The sequence below is a fragment of the Sus scrofa genome, chromosome 13 (genome assembly GCF_054392235.1).
Source record: "Sus scrofa isolate SSC_HxYL_T2T_F1_AM1 chromosome 13, Sscrofa_HxYL_maternal_Yorkshire_Landrace_v2.0, whole genome shotgun sequence".
NCBI lineage: Eukaryota > Metazoa > Chordata > Mammalia > Artiodactyla > Suidae > Sus > Sus scrofa.
In genome coordinates this window covers 182,676,186-182,700,353 of record NC_139395.1, presented here as the reverse complement: position 1 = coordinate 182,700,353, position 24,168 = coordinate 182,676,186, and the positions used below count along the sequence as shown (strand labels likewise).

At 36.3% G+C, this 24,168-nt stretch overlaps 1 long non-coding RNA gene across 4 annotated transcripts in view; it reads right to left on the bottom strand.

Annotated features, from left to right (window-relative positions):
• LOC146397797 (uncharacterized) overlaps positions 1-24,168 on the bottom strand; it is a 360,152-nt gene that overhangs the window by 15,659 nt on the left and 320,325 nt on the right. The window contains exon 6 of one of the 4 annotated variants that reach the window (XR_014823597.1): positions 16,160-16,227. The exons of the other annotated variants lie outside the window; for them this stretch is intronic. This is a non-coding gene — a long non-coding RNA (uncharacterized LOC146397797). The remainder of the gene's footprint in view (positions 1-16,159; positions 16,228-24,168) is intronic. 4 annotated transcript variants of the gene reach the window in all.

Genomic DNA, 24,168 nt, shown 5'->3' with positions numbered 1-24,168 from the left:
TGGAACCAGCAACCCTCATAGCAAACTGAGTAGTCCAGAAATCTTCATTGTCCCCACTGATCTGGGCATCTCAAGATACTGGGGTATCTTGGACAGCACCGGTGGGAGGGGAGGAGAGGACCCACTGTACCACTTCACCTCTAAGAGACACCTGGCTTCCTGCCTCAGGGAAACCCTTCTGCCACTCATCTAGCACCAGTGGGGACCATGGGAGCCCCAGGTGACACCAGATAAACTAAGCAAACTGAAATAACACTGCAGAAGTGCTGAAAGCTAAGCTGCTGTTGATACTAGAGCCCACAGAAGTAGGCCAAGATCAAATACTAACCTTAAATGGGACGTCTGCCTAGTAAAATAAGTGGGACCAAGAGTCTCCTAACATAACAAACTAAATGTCCAGGACTCAATACAAAAATCACTGGTCAGATCAAGAGTCAAGAAAATCACAACTTGAATGAAATAAATAATAATCAACTGAAGTCAACACTGAGATAGATTTGATGTTGAAAATATCTGACAAGGATTTTAAGGCAGCCTGCATAATAATGCTTCAATAATCAACTACAAATTATCTTGAAATAAATGGAAAAATAAATAGAAGTTAAAGAACCTAATGAAAATTATAAAAATAAAAAATACAGTAACATAGATAAAAATTCACTGGATCATTTCAATAGTAAAGTGGAATGACAAAAGATAGACTCAGTAAACTTGAGGACATATCAACAGAATTCATCTGATATTTACAACAGAGAAAACAGTCTCAAAAAAAAAAAAAATAAGCAGAGTCTCAGAGACCTATGAGACAATAATAAAAGGTCCAACAGATGGAGAAGAAAAAGAAAGTGGCTGAAAGAGTATTTAAAGTAATTTGGCTGAACATTCCCTATTAACAAAGCTCAACAAACATAATAGATTGAAATAGTACACTGAGTATTTTCTGAAAGAAATGGAATCAAATTAGAAATCATTATCAGAAAGACAACAGAAAAATCTCTAAATTTATGGAAATTCACACACTTTTAAATAATCTATTGGATGTCTCAAAAGATTTTAAAAATTAGGTATAGCTGAATGAAAAAGTAATATATCGAAATAGGTGGAATGCAGCCAAAACAGTGTTGAAAGGGTAATTTATGGCACTAAATGCTTATGTTAAAAATAAGGAAAGGTCTCCAATAAGTGACCTAAGTCTTACCCCAAGAAAGCAGAAAAAGAAGAGAAAAATCCAAAGCAAAATTTTAAGGAAGGAAATAATAAAGGGAAGAGTAGGAATTAAAGATATTAGGATCAGGAAACAATAGAGATATCAATGAAACAAGAAGTGGATTCTCTAAAAATAAAAAATAAAATCGATAAAGCTAGAGTGAAGCTGAGAAAAATGAAAAGACAGAAGACAAAATCACCAATATCAAGAATTAAATAGGGGATAACGCTACAGATTCTAGGTCCATTAAATATAATAAGAAATAATATAAAAGACTTTGATTTCATACGTGACAACTTTCTCAAAAACTGAAAACTACCAAACTCAACCAATATGAAATTGATAATCTGAATAGACCTATAACCAATAAAAAACTTGAATTTTTAATTAAAAAATACTTTTCAAAAAAATCTTTAGTCTCATATGGTCTTACTGAAAAATCTACCAAATATTTAAAGAATTATCACTGATTTTACACAAATCTCTTCCACACAATCAGATATAGGAGTAAGGGGGGAAAAGTGTTATTATGAAATTATATGAAATCTTGTGTGAAACTTTTGAAAATTATAAAGCACTGTAGAACTTAAAGAATCATTCATTCAATAAAAATGAATTATCAAAAACTAAGAAAAAAAAACAAAACCTAGTTTGGAAAAATTATTTGCAGTAAAGGAAATGATTAATAAAAAAATCAAACAGTGTAAACCTTCATAACCACAGTCTTAGGGAAAAATATAACAATATCAATGGACACAAAAAAAGCACGAGAGAAAAACTAACACTCATCACCATAAAAACCCAACAAAAACTCTCAGCTAGGAATACAGAATTATCTTAACTTGACAAAGAATATCTACAGAAAACCTACAGCTAACATTATATATATATATATATATATATACACCAGAGCCACAGCAATGCGGGATCCGAGCCACGTCTGCAACCTACACCACAGCTCACGGCAATGCCAGATCCTTAACCCACTGAGCAAGGCCAGGTTCGAACCTGCAACCTCATGGTTCCTAGTTGGATTCGTTAACCACTGTGCCACGATGGGAACTCCTAACATTATATTTAATAATTAAAGACTGAAAGTTTTTCCCCTGTTACTGGGAACATAGCAAGTATGTTTAATTTTATCATGCTTTTTCTAATGTCTACATAGAACGACACACATCCTGGAATAGGTAAAACAATATTGACTAAAAAGAATATAGTCGGAGGAAATATTCTGATATTTAGGCTTTGTCTATAGCTACAAAAATCAAGATAATGTGAAGGGACAGTAACATATATCAGTGAAACAGAGCAGACAGCTTAGAAATAGGCGCACAAAAATATCTCAACTGATTTTTTTTTTATAAGGTGCAAAAGAAAGTCCTTGAAGGAAGGATAACCTTTTCAACAAATGATGCTGCATTAAATGCACATCCAGAGGCACAACAAAATAAAACAAGAACTTTGAATAAACTTCATACCACATACAAAAATTAGCTAAAAGTAGATCACAGACTTAAATGTAAAATTAAAAATATAGGAGATTTAGAAAAAAATTAAGAGAAAAATATTCAGAATCTAGGGCTAGCCTAAAAGTCTTTAGACATGACACTCATCAACAGGAAAAATGGATAAATCGGACCTCTTTAAAATAGAAAGTTTTTGCTCTGTGAAAGCTCATGTGAAAAGGATGCAAAGACAAGCTAACAACTGGGAGAAAATATTTGCAAACCACATATCCAACAAAGGGCTAGAATCTATCTAGTAATGTAAATAACTCAAAATTCAACAGTAAAAACCTAAATAATTCAATTAGAAACTGGGCAATAGACAGGAATAGATATTTCATCAAAGATGACCTAAGATGACAAATAAACACATGAAGAAATGTTCAACATCATTAGCCATCATGGGAAATGATATAAATAGGTAATACTCTATGTCTATCCGAATTGTTAAAAACATTATTTAAAACGGGACAATAACAAATACTAGTGAGAATGTGGGAAAATTTGATCAGTTATGTAATGCTGGTGGGAATGTAAAATGGTAAAGCCATTTTGAAAAACAATTTGGCATTTTTTATTAAAATAAGCATACAATAACTATATAACCTAGCAATTGCAATATTGTGCATTTATCTCAAAGATATGAAAAAAGGGGGGGATGATATTTGCTGAGGTGGAAAAGCTACAGAAATGCAAGTTTTGGTGGATTTGGTCTAGGTTTGAAACCAAACTTAAAAATATTTGAAATATCTATTTTTTATTTCCATGGAAATGTTATGTCAGCAATTGGGTAGATGAACGTAGAGTTTAGGGTAATGGTACAGGTTGGAGACACACATTGGAGAGTCTTGAGCTTATAAATGACATTTTAAACTGTAAGACTCAAGGCCATTATTAAAGAATTGATCACTGTTTAGAAAAGTATTCCAGAGATTGAACCCCAGGTTACTTCAGTGTTATGTAATTGCAGAGATAATACAGAAACAACAAAGTAGGTTGAAGCAGAGTATCCAGTGAGGGAGGTGGGGAGAGGAAACTGTATGTATGGTATCTTCCACTCTTGAGATTATACTTTATGTTCTACTTATATTATTCATTTTATGGATTAGACTAGCATATTTTATGTGAAATCGACCCTGTATTTATAAAATAAACACAAGTCATTATGAAGCACTCTTTATACACTGCTGAATTTTCAGAAGTGTTAAATCAAAGTGTATCAGTAAACCCAGCCATAAACTGAAGTAACCTTTATCCAAAATTTTAGTACCCAGGAGTTCCTACCATGGCTCAGCAGAAACGAATCTGACTAGCATCCATGAGGACGCAGGTTCGATCCCTGGGCTTGTTCAGAAAGTTAAGAATCTGACGTTGCCATGAGCTGTGGTGTAGGTTGCAGATATGGCTTGGATCCTGCATTAATGAGGTGTGAGGTGTAGGCCAGTGGCTACAGCTCCAATTTGACCCCTAGACTGGGAATCTCCATAGCCATGGGTGTGGCCCTAAAAAGACAAAAAAAAAAAAAAAAAAAAAAGAATCCTACATGTTTTTTTTCAATAGTTATCCTCTGAATTACATTGATAGCAAGTATACTGAAAAGCAAAATAATCTGAAGGAACAAAAAAATAAATAAACTATGGAAGAGAACAATGAGCTCAGAAATAGATTCATATATGTATGTCAAGTTAGCATATAATAGAGGTACACTATAAATCTACAAATAAAAATGAATTAGTACAAGAAATGGGGAAACCAGCCTTCTCAATGAAAACAAAAATTAACATGACTCCTTGTATCTTATTTAAATAAAGATGATTAACAATACAGGCATGAAATACTTCATATTGAATAATACAAAAAGAAGGCATGTAGCAGAGTATCTTTTTATCATTTATCAAGGGAGTGGGGAAAAGGTACATAAAGTCCTAAATATAGAATACATAGCTTTAAAAAGTGATAGATTTGATAAAATTAAAACTGATGTTTAAGGTTCACTGAAGGATACCAACAAAAATACAAATGACATATTGAAAATATATTTAAAATATTTAAGATTTACAAAGGAATATTTTATAGGCTACCTAAGAAATTGCTGCTTTAGCAACTAGTGAACAATTGTAAACTCAACTTAAAAAATTATGAAGGCTTTAGATAGTTCTACAGGAGACATCCGAATGGCTTACCTAAAGAATAAAAAAGATGCTCCCATTTACTGGTAACCACAGAAAGTCAAATTAAAACAATGAGCTATATCTTCCACCTTCCAGGTAAGAAAAGACTAAAAATGTTAGATAAAAGTAGTATCAACAAGGATGTGGGAAAATGAAGATCTTTGAGAACTGCTCCTGCAGTGTGCGCTACTATGACTTTCTGGAGAGCAGTTTGGCAGTGCTAAGTAAAATTAATTATGTGCATCCACTGTGACACAGCAATTCTGTGCCTGTGGATATATCCCTGTGAACTTCATATTCAGGTCCACAAGGGGATATGCACAAGGCTGTTCATGACAGTGTGTTTGTGAAAGCATAGCCTGGAGGCAGCCTCCGTGGCTAATGGGTAAGTGCAATGTGGTGGCTGCTTAACCTTGCATACTATGCAGCAGTTAGAAACTGTTGACTAGGTGACATGCAGCAACAGTGATCTTACAACTTCATGCATAATAAAAAATTAGGAGACAGATGTGTTCTGTAATATGCTATTTTTATATAAATTAAAGCACCTACATATAAAAGCAAAAACATGTTTTTCATAGATGTTTACAAATCCAAAGACACCTATTGAAATACATTGGTGGGGGGGGGGGCAGGAGGACTGTAGCTAAAAGCCAAGAAACAATGATGATGGAGAAAATGAAAAAATAATAAATAAGGTAAAAAGCCTTGCATGGATCTGTCATATGCCACAAAAGAGCTTGATGAACTCAAGTCTTTGAATCTGTGATCTCTTCAAAATAAATTAATAATAAATATTAACTCAATGATATATAATTATTCACCTATAAGAATGGAAGAAGTTAAGGAAAGTGGTGGATAATATCAAGGACTCAAGGGGTGTGAGGGAATTATTAATTTCATGCGGTGATGATTAGAATGAATATTAACACAGCCTTTGGAAGAGTAGGCTTTAGTTATATTGAAATATTTAAAACACATGTTTTAGAGAATTTTTTTTTTAACTGCAGCAAAAGCTAAGTAATGAACTACTCAACTTCCATGAGCTACCCTTAACATGGCATAGGACAAGTGTATTTATTATAGCTTGTTTGCACAGGAGACAAATTAAGTATAATCAAATCTTCACAAATTCCTGTTGCTAAATAAGTCGAGATATATATGGACTATGTAATAACATATAACTATAAATAATAAAGTTGACTCATAAGTAGGGACATGGATATATTTTACTTAACATATTATTGTGAACCACACCAATCACCAAAGCATCCATATAGTATGATACCCATTATGCTAAAACAACTGTTATAAGACAGACTATTTTTATATATAGATGCAAAAAAATAGTGTGTCTTCTTGTATTTTGCATGTGTGGTGTTCATGCATATTTTTGTGTAACTAAAAAAGACTATCTGCTTATCCATCTCTATCTTCCACAGATAATACCCAATATTATGCCCTAAATTTTGTTTTTCATATTCTTGAAGAGAGATTCTTCAATTAAAGAAGTTTAAAAATTAATCCAAAATAATTCTTTAAAATTCGAATTATACACATGCACATTAGAATCAAGAGGTACCCTGCAGCCAAATATATTTTGAACGTTGTCTAGACAGTGTGTCCTAAACTAACATTTTTTTCTCCCCTGAAGAACATTTTGTTGTCATTTTTTTCTGTGGACAACAGTATATTCTAAAGAAGAGTTTGAGAACACTGAAATAGAAATAGAAGAAAATAGGGCTGGAGGGGGAAAAAAAAAGATTCCAATTTTTAAATTCTTACTATGATTCAGTATAAAACTTTTGTCTAAGCTTCTTGCCAGATGAGAGAAAATCAGCCATGTTACATTAGATATTTCTTATTTTTTGCCTTGAGAGATTGAATTCTGGGTAAACAAAACTTATATTAGCACTGAATTCTGAAAGAAACATCAAATTTGGTGAATTAGGTAAATACCACTGAGTCATATAGTTGAGAACATCTTCAACAACATGACACTTGTTCAGATCTGAATATAAGTTGTAGATGACAACTGAATAGAAGTATTTTATCTACATAAGAAGATTGAAAGGAGTTCCCTTCATGGCTCAGCAGTTAATGAACTCAACAAGGATCCATGAGGATGAGGGTGCAATCCCTGGCCTTGCTCAGTGGGTTAAGGACCCAGCGTTGCCATGAGCTGTGATGTAGGTCACAGATGTGGCTCAGACCCCATGCTGCTGTGGCTATGCTGTAGGCCAGCAGCTGTAGCTCTGATCTGACCCCTAGCCTAGCCTGGGAACCTCCATATGCCAGGGTGCAGCCCTAAAAAGCAAAAAAAAAAAAAAAAAAGAGAGAGAGAGATTGAAAGCCCTCATTATGGAGTTCCTGTCGTGGCACAGTGGTTAGCAAATCCGACTAGGAACCATGAGGTTGCGGGTTCGGTCCCTGGCCTTGCTCAGTGGGTTAAGGATCCAGCGTTGCCGTGAGCTGTGGTGTAGGTTGCAGACGCGGCTCGGATCCCGCGTTGCTGTGGCTCTGGTGCAGGGTGGCAGCTACAGCTCCGATTGGACCCCTAGCCTGGGAACCGCCATATGCCATGGGAGCGGCCCTAGAAAAGGCAAAAAGACAAAAAAAAAAAAGAAAAAAAAGAAAGAAAGAAAATCATTAGGCTTTAATGGTCAAATTATGAATGAATATGACTTAAAATGCCTAGAGGAATGGGCAAACATTATGCTTCTTAAAAACCTATACACTATAATACATGAGTAGGATGTTCTTGATTCATTATTCATTCATCCATTGATTCTAAAGGAGCTCTATTTCATCAGCATCCTGTATCAGACATGAAGAACACTTGAATCCAATGTCTAATGTTGCATTGTCAGTCTATGGATCTCTTTAAATGTAAGTACTAGCCACCAGAAATAAGCATGAAATGTCAGGAGGCCCCAAGGAGACTAAAAATATCCTCACTGTTGAAAAGCTTACTTTTCAAAGTTACTATAAGTACATCATATAATAACTAAAAAGATCAAATTCTTTTATCTATGAAGACCAAAACAAAAGGAGAGAAATTATATTTAAGGCCAAAGTGATGATTTCCATTGTAATAATATTTCTTCCTAAAATCCTAACCCCTTATGATGCAGAATTTAGAAAAAACCGTTTTGTTTATTGATCATAATAGCATCAGTATTCATAAGTGTTAATATGGTTGCATTCTGTCAGTAGGGCAGTAGACTAATCCCTTTACATGCAACTTAACTTGAGAAAGGTGCTATTTTGACCTCTACTTTATAGTGAAGGAAGGTGATACACAGAGATGAAATAGAAACAGTGAATGAATATTGGCAAACTGACCCCAGGGCACACACATTTACCTCAACATTTGCACTTAATCAGTGTTTTCAAATAGTAATAACACAACTCACTTTACTATGATGTCGCTGCTAAAAATGGCATCTACCAAGTCACCATTCTACTGCATAATGCAAACTCATTTCCATTGGTGATCAGTGAGGTCACATGTGGGATTGCAGTGTTGGGGACGGGGTAGGAGTGCAGGGTGACTCTGTCTGCTATCAGGCAGTCTGTATTATTCAAACACTGCTTGGCCCTTTGGGGTCCTGTAGTGCAACTTTCTTCCAGCTTTGAGGACATGAAGCCCTGCTCTTGATCTCTCCACCTGGAGTCTGACTTACTTTATCTCCACATTGTTCCAAAGACAGTAATATATCCGGTGAAGTCATGCCCAATTTAAACTCTAATTTTAGACTTTGGAGGTCACAGTGTCTCAAATGTGGTATTTACCATTTTTCTATAACTGGTAATTTTCCCATAGACTCCCGGGGCTTGACTCTATCCTGTCATCTGGCATTGCCCTAGCAAATGATAAACTATTTTTCCCCTTAACCACTAAGGCAACAGGGAAATATTTGTTGGCTCTTTCCTTTGAAAGTAACTAAAGACATGCAAATGAGAATTAAAAACACCACCACCACCAACAAAAACACCTTAGGCTATAAGAATTGCAAAGGTTTGTTTACATTGTGTTGTTTTTTTTCTGGTGAACAGTTGTTAACCACATAAACTACATATATCTTAAGTGTTTTATTTTCAAATATCCATCTGGTTCAGTTGTTTTGTGTAGTTATTTTTCCCCTTGCAGCATTTACTCTGTAACAATGCATGGATAATTGCATCCATGAAGACTCCTGCAGTGCTAAAATAACTATACAAACTAAGAGATGGTTTTTCAATGGAATAAAGCAATGCTAAAGATCACATAAGAGCTCTATAATCAATACTGTACAATTTTTGAATGGAGCACAGAAGTGAGAGAAAACCCCTTGTCAAAAACCAGACACATGAAAGTCCCCTTTGTTCTCCCTGTGGTAGAAAGATTTTCTAAAATTAGGTAGAAGTAAAAATATTGTTCAAATTCTCTAGGCTATGTTATGATCACTTGATATTCTATGGGCAGAACAACGCTCAGAAATAGCAGAAAGCCTAATCAGTGCTGTTATAGTGAATTGCATCTTTACACAGTCAATATGTAACTCTCTGACTAGAAGTAAACAAAATGTATACATTTAAAAAAAGTTTTATTTATTATTTTCCCAAATATGCCTTTGGTTTTCTATCACAAGTATAATATTTCTTTCAAGAAGTAAAAATAATTTTTTTAAATATAAATAAAAACATCTTTCTATTCTTTACTGCTTTCTGAACTTTTATTCCTTTCTCAAGATTTAGTTCTAAGTTATCTCTGAAAAGTATTCATTCCCTGACTCCACACCCTATTTTTTGATTAAATTGGGTGGTTCTTCCTCTGTCCTCTCATAGATTCTTAGCAAATTAATATGATAAATAAACTTACACTGTATTCTGGCTTTTGTTTATAAACCTGTCCTTTTGTCCTGCAAACCCAATTAATTCTTGGAATGTATTTTATTCATGATTATTAACCCTTCCTTATAGGGTTCTTTGCATGTAGTGGTAAAACAGGCTCTTGTCAAAATAAAGCAATTCACCAGCTGAGAAATGATACAGCACTGTCAATAACACTGTGTTGATGTTCAAGTCCATGTTTGAATTACTTTTCATTATGTAAAAAACCACTGACAGCAGGTCAAATAATTATGATAATGCTTTATATGATCATGTAACTTCCGCATGGAGATTTTCCAGTGTTGCAAGTCAATCGTTCAGACACCAAATTTTAAAAGAAAGTTTAGGTTTCTTTTAATGACATCACCACAAGCTTTGAAAAACCTACATTTTAAATGTCATTTCTTTAAGTATTTCTAAGAATCAGTTTTTTTTTTCTAGTCCCAACCAATACAACCTTAAATAACAGATTTCTCTAATATAAGCAGTGCAGTGATCATGCCACTGCTTACTTTATAAGGCACATTTGAAAATTTTCCATCTCTCTTAGACCACTAAATGACTATTCAGAGCAAAGCAATATAAAACCAATATCCATTAATTAAAAATAGTTTGCAATCAGATTTCCCGTTGCAGCTTGGAGGAAACAAATACAACTAGTATCCGTGAGGATGGGGATTTGATCTCTGGCCTCGCTCAGTGGGCTAAGGATCTGGCATTGCCATGACCTGCAGTGTAGGCTTCAGACACAGATCAGATCGTGCCCTGCTGTGGCTGTGGTGGTAGGTTGGCAGCTGCATCTCCAATTCAAACCCTAGCCCAGGAACTTCCAAATGCCACAGGATAATGATCACAATGTTATGATCATTATATAACTACAGATGTGATAAATTCATTTGAGTAAAAAAAAATAAATAAAAGAATCTGTAAGATCTCCTAAATGAGAAAGACTCTGGTACCCAAACTCCACAAGCTGCCTGATTTCTGAGGCTGGATATTTCTCTTTGACAAAGCCACTCCTCCTTGAAAGCAAGCCCTGCTAAATTACGCTCTCTGGTGCTGGCTCCCATTTGGCAGCAGCAAGAGGCATAACTTAAAATGAATCAGACAAAAGCCACATGCACCTGGACCAACTTGTAATTGGAAGATGCACCTGACCCACAATAGTAACAAAAATTACCAGAGACACATTTGTGGAATATGGAGCTGCTTTGTTGCTCCTGGAGCAGATAGAAGACATATTAGCAGGTATGTGATTGACAATATTTGCAGGACATTGGAATTTTTTTTTCTTTTTTTTTTTTCAGTGCCACACCCATGGCATATAGAGGCTCCCAGGCTAGGGGGCTAAGGGTTGAATTGGAGTTGTAGCTGCGGGCCTACACAGCACAGAAACTCAGGATCTGAGCCACATCTGCAACCTACACCACAGCTCACAGCAATGCTGGAGCCTTAACCCACTCAGCGAGGCCAGGGATACTAGTCAGGTTCATTAACTTCTGAGCCACAATGGGAATTATGGAATTTTTTACATAATAAATTTTTTCAGTGGGATCCTAACTATGTCTGTCACACAGGAGACCTCTCCCAGTGTGTCATTTGATGCTCGATGCCACTATCGTACTTGGATAGCAAATGCCACTGAGCAATGGAATGACCTTCTCAAAGATTATCGACAACAGTCTCTCCAGGAATGACTTCTACAATAACGTCTGTTTCAGCTATCTTTGAAGACTGAACTCTGAAACAGTTGAACACTGCCATGCTCTGCAAGGATTTTCTGCCTGAGTGAAGATCTTCAGGCCCTAGATGTCAGTCACATGGAAGGTTCATGTAATAAAGCACATTTCTATATCATAATATAAGGAGTTTTATATACTTAACGAAAATAGAATATGCTACACCTACTGTTCAGCATCTTTCTTTTTTCACCTAGCATATCTAGATCATTCCATTTCACTTTATGTAAATATTTCCTTAAAAAAAAGGGAACTTTCTTTGTTCCCTCTGACACAGAACGCATGAATTTCTTTTGATATCTTGGCTCTTTGCAACTACTGCATATAGTAGTTCTTACAGCAAAAGTCTTGGTTGCAATTTTTCTCCACCTTCTCAATGTAACCAAACCTTGGCACCACCTTAAATGGGCAGACAAGCTATATGCCCACAGCAGGAGATAGTCAATACTAGTTGGATGTATGATTTTACCTCAGAATGAACTATTATTACAATACTTTCTTTCCCCCGGGGCCTGTTTTTCGCTGAAGCAGGCAGACTATCTATTGCATTTCACTTAGATAGAATATGATTTGTATTCTGGAGGGAGTCATATAATTCTTCATGATGACACAAGAACCAAGAGTGAGGAGGGACAGACAGACCACATTATCTACACAGGTTTCTTGCACTATCAGTGGCATTCCTGGGCTAAGAAAGGATATATAAGCTTTCACCTAGACCTTTTAAAAAAAGACTCTGAACCATTCTTCAGTTAGATCCCAGGAGTTTCTCTTATTTTCTTACCCTGAGCTTCTTAGACAAGTGGTTTAGATGATCTCCACAAGTCCTTCTAATGAGAATTTTGCTAATTTTTCTGACTCTATAGTTATGTAGTAGCTTCTCCATCATTTTCAAGAGATGCTAGAAACTTCAATGAAGGTCCAGTTAAATTCTACCTCTGATGGGAAGACTCATATTTAATCAGTTCTCCTCCTAAGAACTAGTAGGTGATGAAGAAGATGCAGAGCCCTCTGTTGGATGGATGGATGGGTGCCTCAGGCAGCTCCCTGTTTGGGTAGCCTAGAATATGAACTGGCTCAGTGTGAAGATCTGGAAGATGGCCACTTGATACTGGCCCTGAGAAGCAAATTTCTGCAGACAACTCAAGAAGTCAGATGTTCCTTTCATCAGCAAAGACACTTTTAGGAGTGGGAAGGTCAAAATTTTTTGATTCCCAGATTATGCAATTAATCTGGTGTTCCCTGTCTCTTTCCAATTTCCCAGTAAACATGTAAAGAAGACAGTTAGTGGAGTACCTTTCCTAGAGTACAAACTACAACATGTCCATCTACATTAGGCCCAGTTGTACCAGGTCAGTGGTAAAGTAAGACTCAGAGGACTGAGTATAAATAACTTCTACCTAAGAGCTTCCCCAGTAACTCTGCTTCATATTCTTATTGTCTGTACATCATCTCTACTATGGGGCTAATCTACTAATAACCTACTAATAATTATGGGGAGGGATGCTCAAGTTTACTAGCAATCAGAAAAAACAACTGAAGCACCAATGAGAATGCTGAAAAATAGCAAGATCGTAGCCAAGGTATGAGAACAGATTACCACTCAGGTACTTCATGAGAATATAAATTGTTACTCTTAATCTTGCAATAGGTTTTGAACTTTAGTTGATATATATCCACAATATAGATGTCCCTATTCTTGATACATAACCCAAAGGAATGCTCACACTAACCAAAAGAAAACATGAAAAAGGATGGTTTTCATAGCGTTTTCACTGAGAAAAAAACTGGAAGCTAAATTGGTATTCATCTCTAGGGGAATAGATAAATGCTATGTTGTATAAGCATAATACTGAATAGGTAAAATAAATGAATTGAGTTTACATGTAAAACTGATAGATTTCAAAAAACATCAAAAATACGAATGAAAAAAGAAGAAACAAAATCAAGTTTATAGTATATCATTTCATTAAAAATACATATTAGAACAGGCAGTTTAGAAGAGAGGATATTTGATTCTCAAAAGATGTACAATTTCACTCATCAGTGAAGAGTAAATTAGAACCATACATGTACAATAACATTCACAGAATCGCTAAATTGAGAAAGGACAGAAAATATTAACTATTAACAACAACATGGAACACTTGCCATCCTCAGAATCCATGATGAGAGTATGACACTTTTAGAGAAATATTCAAGTATCTAATAGGCTGAACATGTGTACTCCATGACCCAGAAATTCCTGTCCTAGGTATATACCAAATATAAACACATACATGTGTTCACAAAAAAAAAAAAAAGCATGTACAAGGATGTTCTCAGCAGCACTAATCATAAAAGCCAAAACCTAGAAGCTACCCACACGTTCTTCCACAGTAGAATGATACGCTAGACACTGTTGATGACCTGAACATACATCGTGGTCAGGACTCTCAATTGTAGTGCACACCAGACTGACTTCCAGCTGCTAGCATCTGTAATTCATTGCCTGAGGCCCTTCCCTAGCGGCTGGACCTCCCTCTACCATGGGTATCTCCAGAATTAAGTGCCAAGAAATAGAGCTCTCTGGGAGTAGGCTGAAAGCAGTGACTATTGGGAATGTACATATAAAAACCTCAGCTTTTGTTCTGCTGGGCTCACTCTGAGGCCTCAGTTCTACCTTAACTTCCAGACTCCTAGGGAGATTAAACTCCGGTTACCTGTAGTGAAAACCTGCTTGGTTTTTGTTGTTGTTGTTGTTGTTGTTGTTGTTGTTTTGTCTTTCTGCCATTTCTTGGGCCGCTTCCTCGGCATATGGAGGTTCCCAGGCTAGGGGTCGAATCGGAGCCGTAGCCACCGGCCTACGCCAGAGCCACAGCAACGAGGGATCCGAGCCGCGTCTGCAACCTACACCACAGCTCACGGCAACACCGGATCATTAACCCACTGAGCAAGGACAGGGACCAAACCTGCAACCTCATTGTTCTTAGTCGGAATTGTTAACCACTGCACCACAACGGGAACTCCGTGAAAACCTGCTTGTTAACAGCTCTCTCTCTCTACTTTACTTCTTTGTTTTCCTAGTAGAATCTCTGTCCATCACGCCAGTCCTTATAATTATTGCTATTACTCCTCAATAAGCTACTCTTGGGAGAGAAGTGGTAATTATAGGGACTTTGCTGGTGATTGGTTGTTTTTAAGTGATGCACTGAAGGAAGAAACTAATAGGACCAAATCAGTCAACTATTAACGCAGGGCACAAAGTGAAAGCCAGAAGGCTTTGATGTGATGTGTAAAGGGCCTGTATCTTCAGCCAGAGAGCAGGTTGTGTTGAAAATGAGGTCTGGAGCCAAATTTTGAGAATAATGGAGTTTTGAAATAGGCTGAATTTTAATCTTGGGGAGTGTCCTATGCTAAATTCAGGCTCCTCAGAGAGAAAGAGTGTGGCACTGGGACTGGCTTTGGAAAACCTAACTTGACATCCTAACTAGAACCTCCAAATTCTTCTGAACGCTTTAAACAGTAAAGTCGACCTACTTCTCCCAGTTAGAGAATAACCTCCTCTTGCCTGTAGACCATGCCAAGTCTGCATTTGAGGTGACGCTTGAGGCATCTTGCCTTCTTCAAAATCTGCCTCCATCTTTTGCCAGTGTTTGGGGGCTAATAAAGGGAATCAGATGATAACACGACACAGATGTCCTCAACTTCACCATTGCCAAATACTCTGACCCAAGACATTATTATCTCTCAGCATGTTCATTATAAAGGCTTTTAGACTGATTTTGGCTCTCATCCTCCCCTTTCTACCATTTCTGCTCAACACACCAGCCTGAGATCTCAGCTTATGACTCTGCTCATCTCAAAATTACCAGAGGTGTTCCATCTCACTCAGAATAAAACTCAAAATGCTTACAGTGGGCCCTAGAAAGTGCCCTTCCTTTGATGACCCCATCTCACTCTTATTTCTCTCCTCCTCCCTCAGTCAGCTCTATCCACAGGGACTTTCTTGCTGTTCCTCAAATAAACCAGCACAATCTCATTTCCAGCCTCTTAGACTAGTTGTACCATCTACTCAAAATGCTATTCCTTGAGATATTCACCTGGTTCCTCTCTTATCTCTCTCTCTCTCTCTTTTTTTTTTTTTGTCTTTTTGCCTTTTCTTAAGCTGCTCCTGTGGCATATGAAGGTTCCCAGGCTAGGGGTCTAATCAGAGCTGTAGCCACTGGACTACGCCAGAGCCACAGCAACATGGGATCTGAGCCGCGTCTGCGACCTACACCACAGCTCACCACACCAGATCCTTAACCCACTGAACAAGGCCAGGGCTTGAACCTGCAACCTCATGGTTCCTAGTCGGATTCGTTAACCACTGCGCCACGACGGGAACTCCAGTTCCTCTCTTACCTTTGCAAGTGTTCTGTGAATTGTCACTTTTTAAATGTGGTCATTTCTTACCACTACATTAAAATGATAAACCCTCCCCTCCTCTGGGATATCCTATACAACCTCAATGCTTCATTTTTTTTTTTCTCTACAGCCCTTATTATCTTCTAGTATAAGTTTCATTTACATAATCTGTGCATTACCTTTTTATTCCCATTAGAAGGTAAACTTTATATGCATAGCTCTCTCTGAATATTTTATCCCCTAATGTATCCCCAGCCCTTAGAGCAGTACCTGTCTCATAGTAGAGGCCCAATCCATGTGTTGAAAGGATGATTATATAAAAAATAAAATAAGGGAAGCTAGAAAAAAAAGAGAAACATTTGTAATGGCATCAATGATATTAATAACTGCTATACATTACTGACGTCCTACTTGGTGCTACAGAATACAACATTTAGAACAATCCTATGGGTGAAAAAATGCATCCATTTCACAGATAAGGAGACTAAGTCTCTGGTACGAAGCTTAAGATAATGTAAAAGAGAGTAGCAGAATGAGGGTTTAACAGGTGTGTCTGACTCACAGTTGTCTATTATCTCAGTCCTGCCTTCATAAACTACTCTCCAATGGTAATTCACTCTTTTTCAGTCATTTGATATTTCAATTAGGAAACATAGAGGCATATTGATAAGGTTAATATATAAATTAACTGACTGCAAAAATAGGTTCAGAGCCCAGATTCTAGTACTGGACTGCATGGGTGCACACCCTGCTCATACAAGTAAGGGTTAAGTTTCCTTGGGCATTTTTGTTTATCTCTCCATGGCTCAGTTTTCACATCCATAAAAAGTGGATAACAATTATCCCTCCCATGTCAGTCTTCATACGAATGAAGTAAACTAGCGTAAGTAAATAACATTTAGAATAATGATAATATAAGCACAAGTGCTATGCTTCTTTGCATTACACAACATTTTAAAGATATACAGTCTTTTCACAGTGTTTCCATTATTTAATATTCATAGCAATTTCATGAGGTAGATAAGGAGAATATTTATCCCCAGGTTAGTCTTTGATTTGCTAGTTATTTATCATTTAATGTTTGCTATGTCCTAGTCTAGGCTTTAAGCTTATACAGATAAAAAGAAAACACAATCTTTATGCCCAAGAACACCCAGATAAGAAAGAAAATACAGTGGAATAAATGCTTTGAAAAATGCAGCCTGAGGATGCGAGAAAACTGAAACCTACAGAGGTTAAAAAAACCTGCTCAAGAGTGCCCAAATAATGAGTCTTCTCACTCTCCATTGAGAGTTTTCCCCTTAAACACTGGGAGGAATGGTAGATAAAGTAGTCCTGTGAGACGGCGGGGGTTGGGGGTATGAGCTCTGAGGCATTTTCTTGCTGCAGGGAAAACCCCAGCTTCTCCTTGCATTGCAGCAAATGACTGATCTTATTCCTCCTTCCCTCACCTGGTCTCCAGCCTGGTGTGCAAGATCTCATTATCCTAAAATTACAAATAATAATTCTTATGAAAACACCAAGGTGGTGCAAATGGATATTGTGGCCATGAACTCTTGTCTGACTGGTTCACAGAAGAGTAGACTAAAGTCAATGTTTCACCTGAGAACTGGGAAACGTGGATACGACCTTGGGCAAATGATTGCATTTCTCTGCATCTTGGTAAATGTTAGCTATCACTATCACCTTTGTGGTTTCTAGAATGACTTGGATGGGCGTCACATTCGGAAAAAGAAAACCCAAACAAGGCACTGCATGACCTCAGAGTAAGTTCATTTTCTATGTTGATTCTTTGCCATCTTTTCCATTGTGTCCGATTCTATTTGTTTTTTAAGCTAAAGGAAGTGATTACTACAATGCTTTATCCAGAGCACACATCAAAAATATTTGCTCAACGAATGAACTGTCTTCCACACAAAAAAGCATATTAGTAACTTGGTGTTCAGAAAGACACATCTATACGTCTTTCACTCTTTCTAATCAAACCCAGTCTCCTCTTTTAGACTCAATTCTTAACACCTGCAGGTCCTTTAGCACTTCTGTGTCTTTGTGAGGCGGCTTTCCCCGAAGAAAGTCTGTGTTCTGCCACAGCTGCACCAATTAGTCTCCCTGCCTGAGAAGAGTGACAATAGTGATATTTCTGTAGATGAATGATAGACCCACTGGAGAGTCCACAAATCAAAATGTCAATTTTCTTTTCTCGTTCAGTTTCTTTTGTGCTGTGTGTTTGTATGTAATTTCTTCTACAAAAATGCCTTTGGATAGAGATAAAATATCTTCTTTTTTTTTTCCAAGTTTAACTAAATAATGAAGCAGATCTGTGACAGATTTTGACACATTTTGGAATTACAGGCATTGCCTACAAAGTGAGGCAATCACGGGAGTTCTTTGAAAAGAATGATTTAAAAGCACCAATGGTACCTAGGAAAAAAGGAGGCTAGGAAAAGGGTTAAGCTAACACACACTCCTGATAATTATATACAAAATGGGGTTTGCAACTCAAGCACAAAAGCCTGGTAGATGCCCAGTTCATAACATTTTTGCCTACTATTATATCATCATTTCTTTACGATTTTGTTATAGCCTAAAGATTTTATGAAATTTCAAATTTCTGTACTCTTTAAAAGAAATACACACTACACTCATGTAATACATTGAAAACCAATATTAAGGTCAAGATAATTACCTTGATGTCTCTGTTTTCGATTAAAATATATACAATGACTTAAGTTTTTAGAAATCAATTTTTGTTATTTTTCATTTTTGTGCATTTGCTTGTTCTTAATTCAGCCATTCAAAGAGAGTTTTAGATTAACATGCAGAATTTAAGGTGAAATAATGAAAAAATACCTCTCCCCACAGAAATCTAAGAAAGTATGTGACAAATGATGAGCACATGACTAAGGAGGACAAGCAAAACATGAATTCACAGTTATAAATCATGAGATCCTGATGAGTTCCAGATAAAAGGAGTGAACTATGCTTGAGGGTAGAGTGATTTGATTTCAGAAGGTGCTAAAACTTTAATGTGCTTTTAGGATTTATCTAATATTATCTTCTTTCCGTGTACTGGCTTGAGACAGAATGCCTATGCTGAATACCTTAAGTGTCTTGTATCAGAATTCTCTTCTAAGGTTTATTCTCTTCTAAGGTTTGTTGTATTCTCTTCTAAGGTTTATTCATTCTTTCCACGTAAAATACTAATAGGGAATTCATCTAGCTATGTTAGGGGCTGCTAGAGGAAAAAACAAAAATAAAACAAACAACAACAACAAACATCAATAAGCCTACCATGTCAAGGGAGAGATAATATATTTGTTTAATTGATTGTAAGTAAGAGAGAAGGGAAATGTAAGAGATAATAATGTGCTCTAGGAAACTAGAAGGGGAAATATAGAACTATCAGGTGGAGGAAATGAGCAAATTCTTATGGAGGAGGAAATATTTGAACTGGGTCTTCAGTGACAGGAAAGATTCTATTACATGAAAATTAAAAATAGCAAATGAAAGGCAAGCTTGTAGCTTTATAAAAAGAATATTCTGCAGTCCAATGCAACTGAGGTAAGAATTCAGGAAGATTAGTTTGTAAGCATAGCAGAGGATGCAATTGTGAAAGCTTGAAAATCACACCTGATCTACCTAGAACAGGTTGCAAAAGTGCTTTGTAAAATGTAAAATGACATACGAGTTTATGTTACTGCTATCAGACATTTTAAGTGTAGAAAATACATGGATTGTAGTGCTATTGATAATCTTAAACTATCAGGCTGAATGTTTATTAGTGCAAAACATGTCATAATGTGAAAGTATGTTGGAAAAGTTCAATGTAATAATGTAGATGAAACATGACAGCCTGCAGAATCCCTGAGTCCTGGACAGTAAGCCCTTGATTATGTTTTAATTTTTCTTTTGAAGAGGAGAAAAATGAATATGAAGGAATTAAAATCTAAATATTTCAGATACTTAATTTTTTTTCTTCTATGAGAAAAGCAGCAATTATTTTAATGTGGTACTTGTGATAAATAATATTTTTTATTCATTTGCACAGGATGAGTAAGCGTTCAAGAAAAATAAGCAACAAAGAATATCTTCATATAATAAGCAATCATTTTTATTTTGCATAATATGAACAGAAGAAACATTAATAAAATACCAAAGGGAACATATATCAGAAGGCTTCAGCAACTTATTGGTTTTGTTTCAAATGGTAGGTACTAAGAAATGCATTCATCTGTGTATAATAAGGATAAACATTAAAAATTTACATAAACTACTATTGATAGACTTGCAAACCTGTTGCAAATAGTTGGAGATCGACTACATAAAAATGGAACATTTCCTAAAAATTGACTATATATTTCCACAGTTTTCACTGGGTCAATAGCAATTTCCCATGGGAGCAAATCTATATGTGTAATATTGTCTTAAAGGAAGATATCCCCTTCAGGTGTTCTGTAAAAAACCACTTAATTACGTGGGAACCAGAATATCTTGACCTCGGTTGACTTTATACAGATCCAAATCTAGAAAAATCTGCCTTGCATAAACTGGAAGATTATTTTGCTTGTAACTTTACATTCATATATAAAGCAAATGGAAAAAAAAATGCACCCACACTATGGATTTAATTAGCATTTACTGAACAAAAATAAATAAACATTTTCATATTTAGATATAAGTACATACAATATAATATAGTGATAACATAGATTAAAAGACCAGATTGCTGATGTTCCTGCTATGGCTCAGCAGGTTAAAGACTCAGGGTTGTCTCTGTGAGGATGCAGGTTCACTACTTGGCCTCAGTGGGTTAAGGATCTGGCACTGCCACAAGCTGTGGTTTAGGTCACAGATGTGTCTCAGATCTGGTGTTGCAATGGCTGTAGCATAGGCCTGCAGCTGCAGCTTCAATTCAACTCCTGGCCTAGGCACTTCCGTATACTGCAGGTGAGGCCATAAAAAGAAAAAAATTAAAATAAAAAAAAATATATCAGATTACATTACTTTGGAGCCTATTGCTTCTACCTGGGAATTATGTCATCTTAGATATTTTTAAAAAATCTTTTCCATGCCTCAATTTTATCATTTGAAATCCTAGGATCAGAATTATTAAAAGAATTAAATCAAATACTACAAGCAAATCATTTAGGACACAGTGCCTACCAGGAATTGAGTGCTTAATATTTGTTAGCAGTTGTTGTTACTATTCAAGTTATTACCTTTGGTGCTAATATTATAATTACATTATATTTATTCACTCATCCCTGGAGTGTTGGTGAAATCTTGAATCAAGTGTAACCGAGGAATACTGTCTCTTGATTCCTTCTGAATCCTTTGCCACATTCTGCACTGTTACTGCATTCATTCTTTGCCACATTCTGCACTGTTACTGGAGCTCTAGGGCCTCCAGCATTGATCCATGTATTTTTTTTCCCCAGAGAGCGCTCATTGTATACATATATCTAAGCCCTTCGGTTCACTCTGGTATGAAAACAGCTTGTGTGTAATAAGATTTATAAGTGAATGGAATTTAAGTGGCTAAAGCCATGAGTACCTTAGTAGTTTTTTGTATTTTATATTTGAAGCCTTAAAGGGCAATATGTGATTTTCTGTACAATAGGGGGGACTGGAGAGTGTAAAGTATAAGAATCCTTATTTTACCAGCCACATTATTAGAAAGAACAAGCAAACCTTATCTTCAGTACATTAAAGGAAAGGTCACGGAGCAGCTTTTCATTTCCTTCATTGCATTTTCCTTTTGGTACAGTGTCAGTTCCAGGAAAAAGCCTATCATTTGTTCTTTCATTTTTTTTTCTCTTTCAAGATACTTAGGAATCTAAAAATATCATTTTTTTTTCACTTGGTTATTTCTCAAAAAAGCCACACTTCTACCCTTTTACCCTTCTACTCTTCTTTATATCCTGCGGCCATATTTTTGCTATGTGATTTTTCATTTGTAGCTGTTCGTTTGGAAAAGGGTTAATATCAATTCTTGACCCTGTGAAATAGGGGTGAGATAAAAAGCTGTGTGCCTTGATATGAGACACCGTAAAGTCAACTGAGGGAAGCCAAGGAAATCCAATTTTGGATTTCGCAAACTTATCAGCCTGCAAACAACTCATCACATTATAAATTATTTACATGTTTAGATTTCCACAGTAATTTATTTATGTGAAAAAAATGCTATAAGCTGAGCACAATCTTTTTCAATCTTCAGTAAAATTTCAGAACAGATGAAACAGTCCCCAAATCATATCACTTAAAAAAATAAAAACCAACATGTTTTTGAAATGATGTTTTTCAAAAACAAAGAGATCTTTATGAGGAAGATGACATTGTCAGTATCTACTAATTTCTCAGTGTTAATTAACTACCCCACTATAAAAATGAAAAAGTAATATGAAAAGGACACAAAAAAACTGAAAATTATTAGAAACATTTTTCTCAAGCATTTCTGAGTTTAACGTAAAATGATATTGCCAAAATGGCACATCCACAGCTTTAGAATTACAATTTAAGTTATTTTTTAAACTATGCCCTTATTAATTTTTTATTGTGTATTAAATACATGAAAAGATGAACAACATCACTCATCAACAGGGAAATGAAAATCAAAACCACAACATGATACCCACCTCAGACCTCTCGGGATGCCCATTATTAAAAATAGTATAAGTGCTGGAGCAGATATGGAGATAAGGGAACACTTGTAAACTGTTGGTGGGAATGTAAAATTGTATAGCTCCTGCCCCCAAATTAATGATAGATATGCTTGTTTATTCTTGATAGTATCAAACATTAATTTTTAAATTCTCAATGTTGCTCTGATATCTTGTTATGCTTATAAACTTAATTCTGATATAAATAACATTTTATAGAATAAAAGAAAATAAAAATATTCATCCATTTCTAAAATGCAGTAAACTTGAAGTTAAAATTATTACAAATACAGAAATAAATTGTAATCGGTATTTTGGAAGTGTGCTTACATGAAAATTATCACCACGCTTCACTTTCCTTAGAGAAGATTTTTTTTTTCTGGAATAGAAAGAATTAAGAAGTTGTCTAGCAGAAGGAAATAAAATAACATTTTAGAAAGCATGAATGCCAGAACCTAGTATAAAAACTTGAGTCCTAAGTGATGAAACCAGAAGAAATGGATTTTAAAAAGTTAAACAAGCTGGTTACAGGCAGTGGAAAAGTACTGTATTAAAAAAGTATCCAGGAGTTTCCATCATGGCGCAGCGGAAACGAATCCAATTAGAAACCATGAGGTTTCAGGTTCAATCCCTGGCCTCTCTCAGTGGGTTAAGGATCTGGCATTGCCATGACCTGCGGTGTAGGTCGCAGACATGGCTTGGATCCGGCATTGCTGTGGCTGTGGCTGTGGTGTAGGCCGGCAGCTGCAGCTCTGATTAGACCCCTAGCCTGGGAACCTCCATATGCTGCGGGTGCGGCCCTAAAAAGACAAAAGACAAAAAAAAAAAAAAAAGTATCCAGCCTCTGGTCTATTATTTTAGTTCTATAGGGGGGAAAAATGAATGGGTGGGAAAGGAAGATCAGCACCTGCTGGCAGGAGAATCGGAGCAGTACCTTCTTCCACCAGGTGGAGGATGGAAGCATAGCTTAGTGTTTGTTCCAGTTAACACCACTGGCCTGGGGAGTCAGAGTGCTGCTCCCTATTTTGATAGGAAAGGATGGAAGATCAGCTGCTTGATCTGCATCACTGAAACCATGCAGAAGAGGGGTTCTCTTGGTATTTGGCTATAGTAGGGGGGTTATTTCCAAAATTGTATTTTATTCTGTTAGGTCCCTTTAGGAAATGGCTGTCCCTGGAGGATTTGTTTGTCTGTTTCTTTGGTTTTTTCTTTGCCTCTTGGAGATTCTAAGCTAGACTCTTTCTCGGCACTCTGCCCAGGATACATGGGAGGCAAAAAGGAAACCCAGGGAATCCACCACTCTGTTATTCCTCAAGTCTCAAGGTCCCTAGACAGTCCACATTCTTGCTTCCACCTTTTAGATCATATACCTGTTTGTGTATTATGGCCAGCGTAGGAGAGAGAACCTTGGAGACTCCATTTGGGCAGATGGTGGAATTGTGCATTGTACTGTTCTGTTTCATTCATCACATTTGCAGGTGGTTTCCATTTCTCTCACGCCCTCCTTTAGAAATAGAGATTTTGAAACTACTTTGCCTTCTGTATGGTGGTATCTTTGGAATATGTATCTGAGAATTATAGATAACAGACAAAACACCACCTTTAGCTTAGGATTCTTAC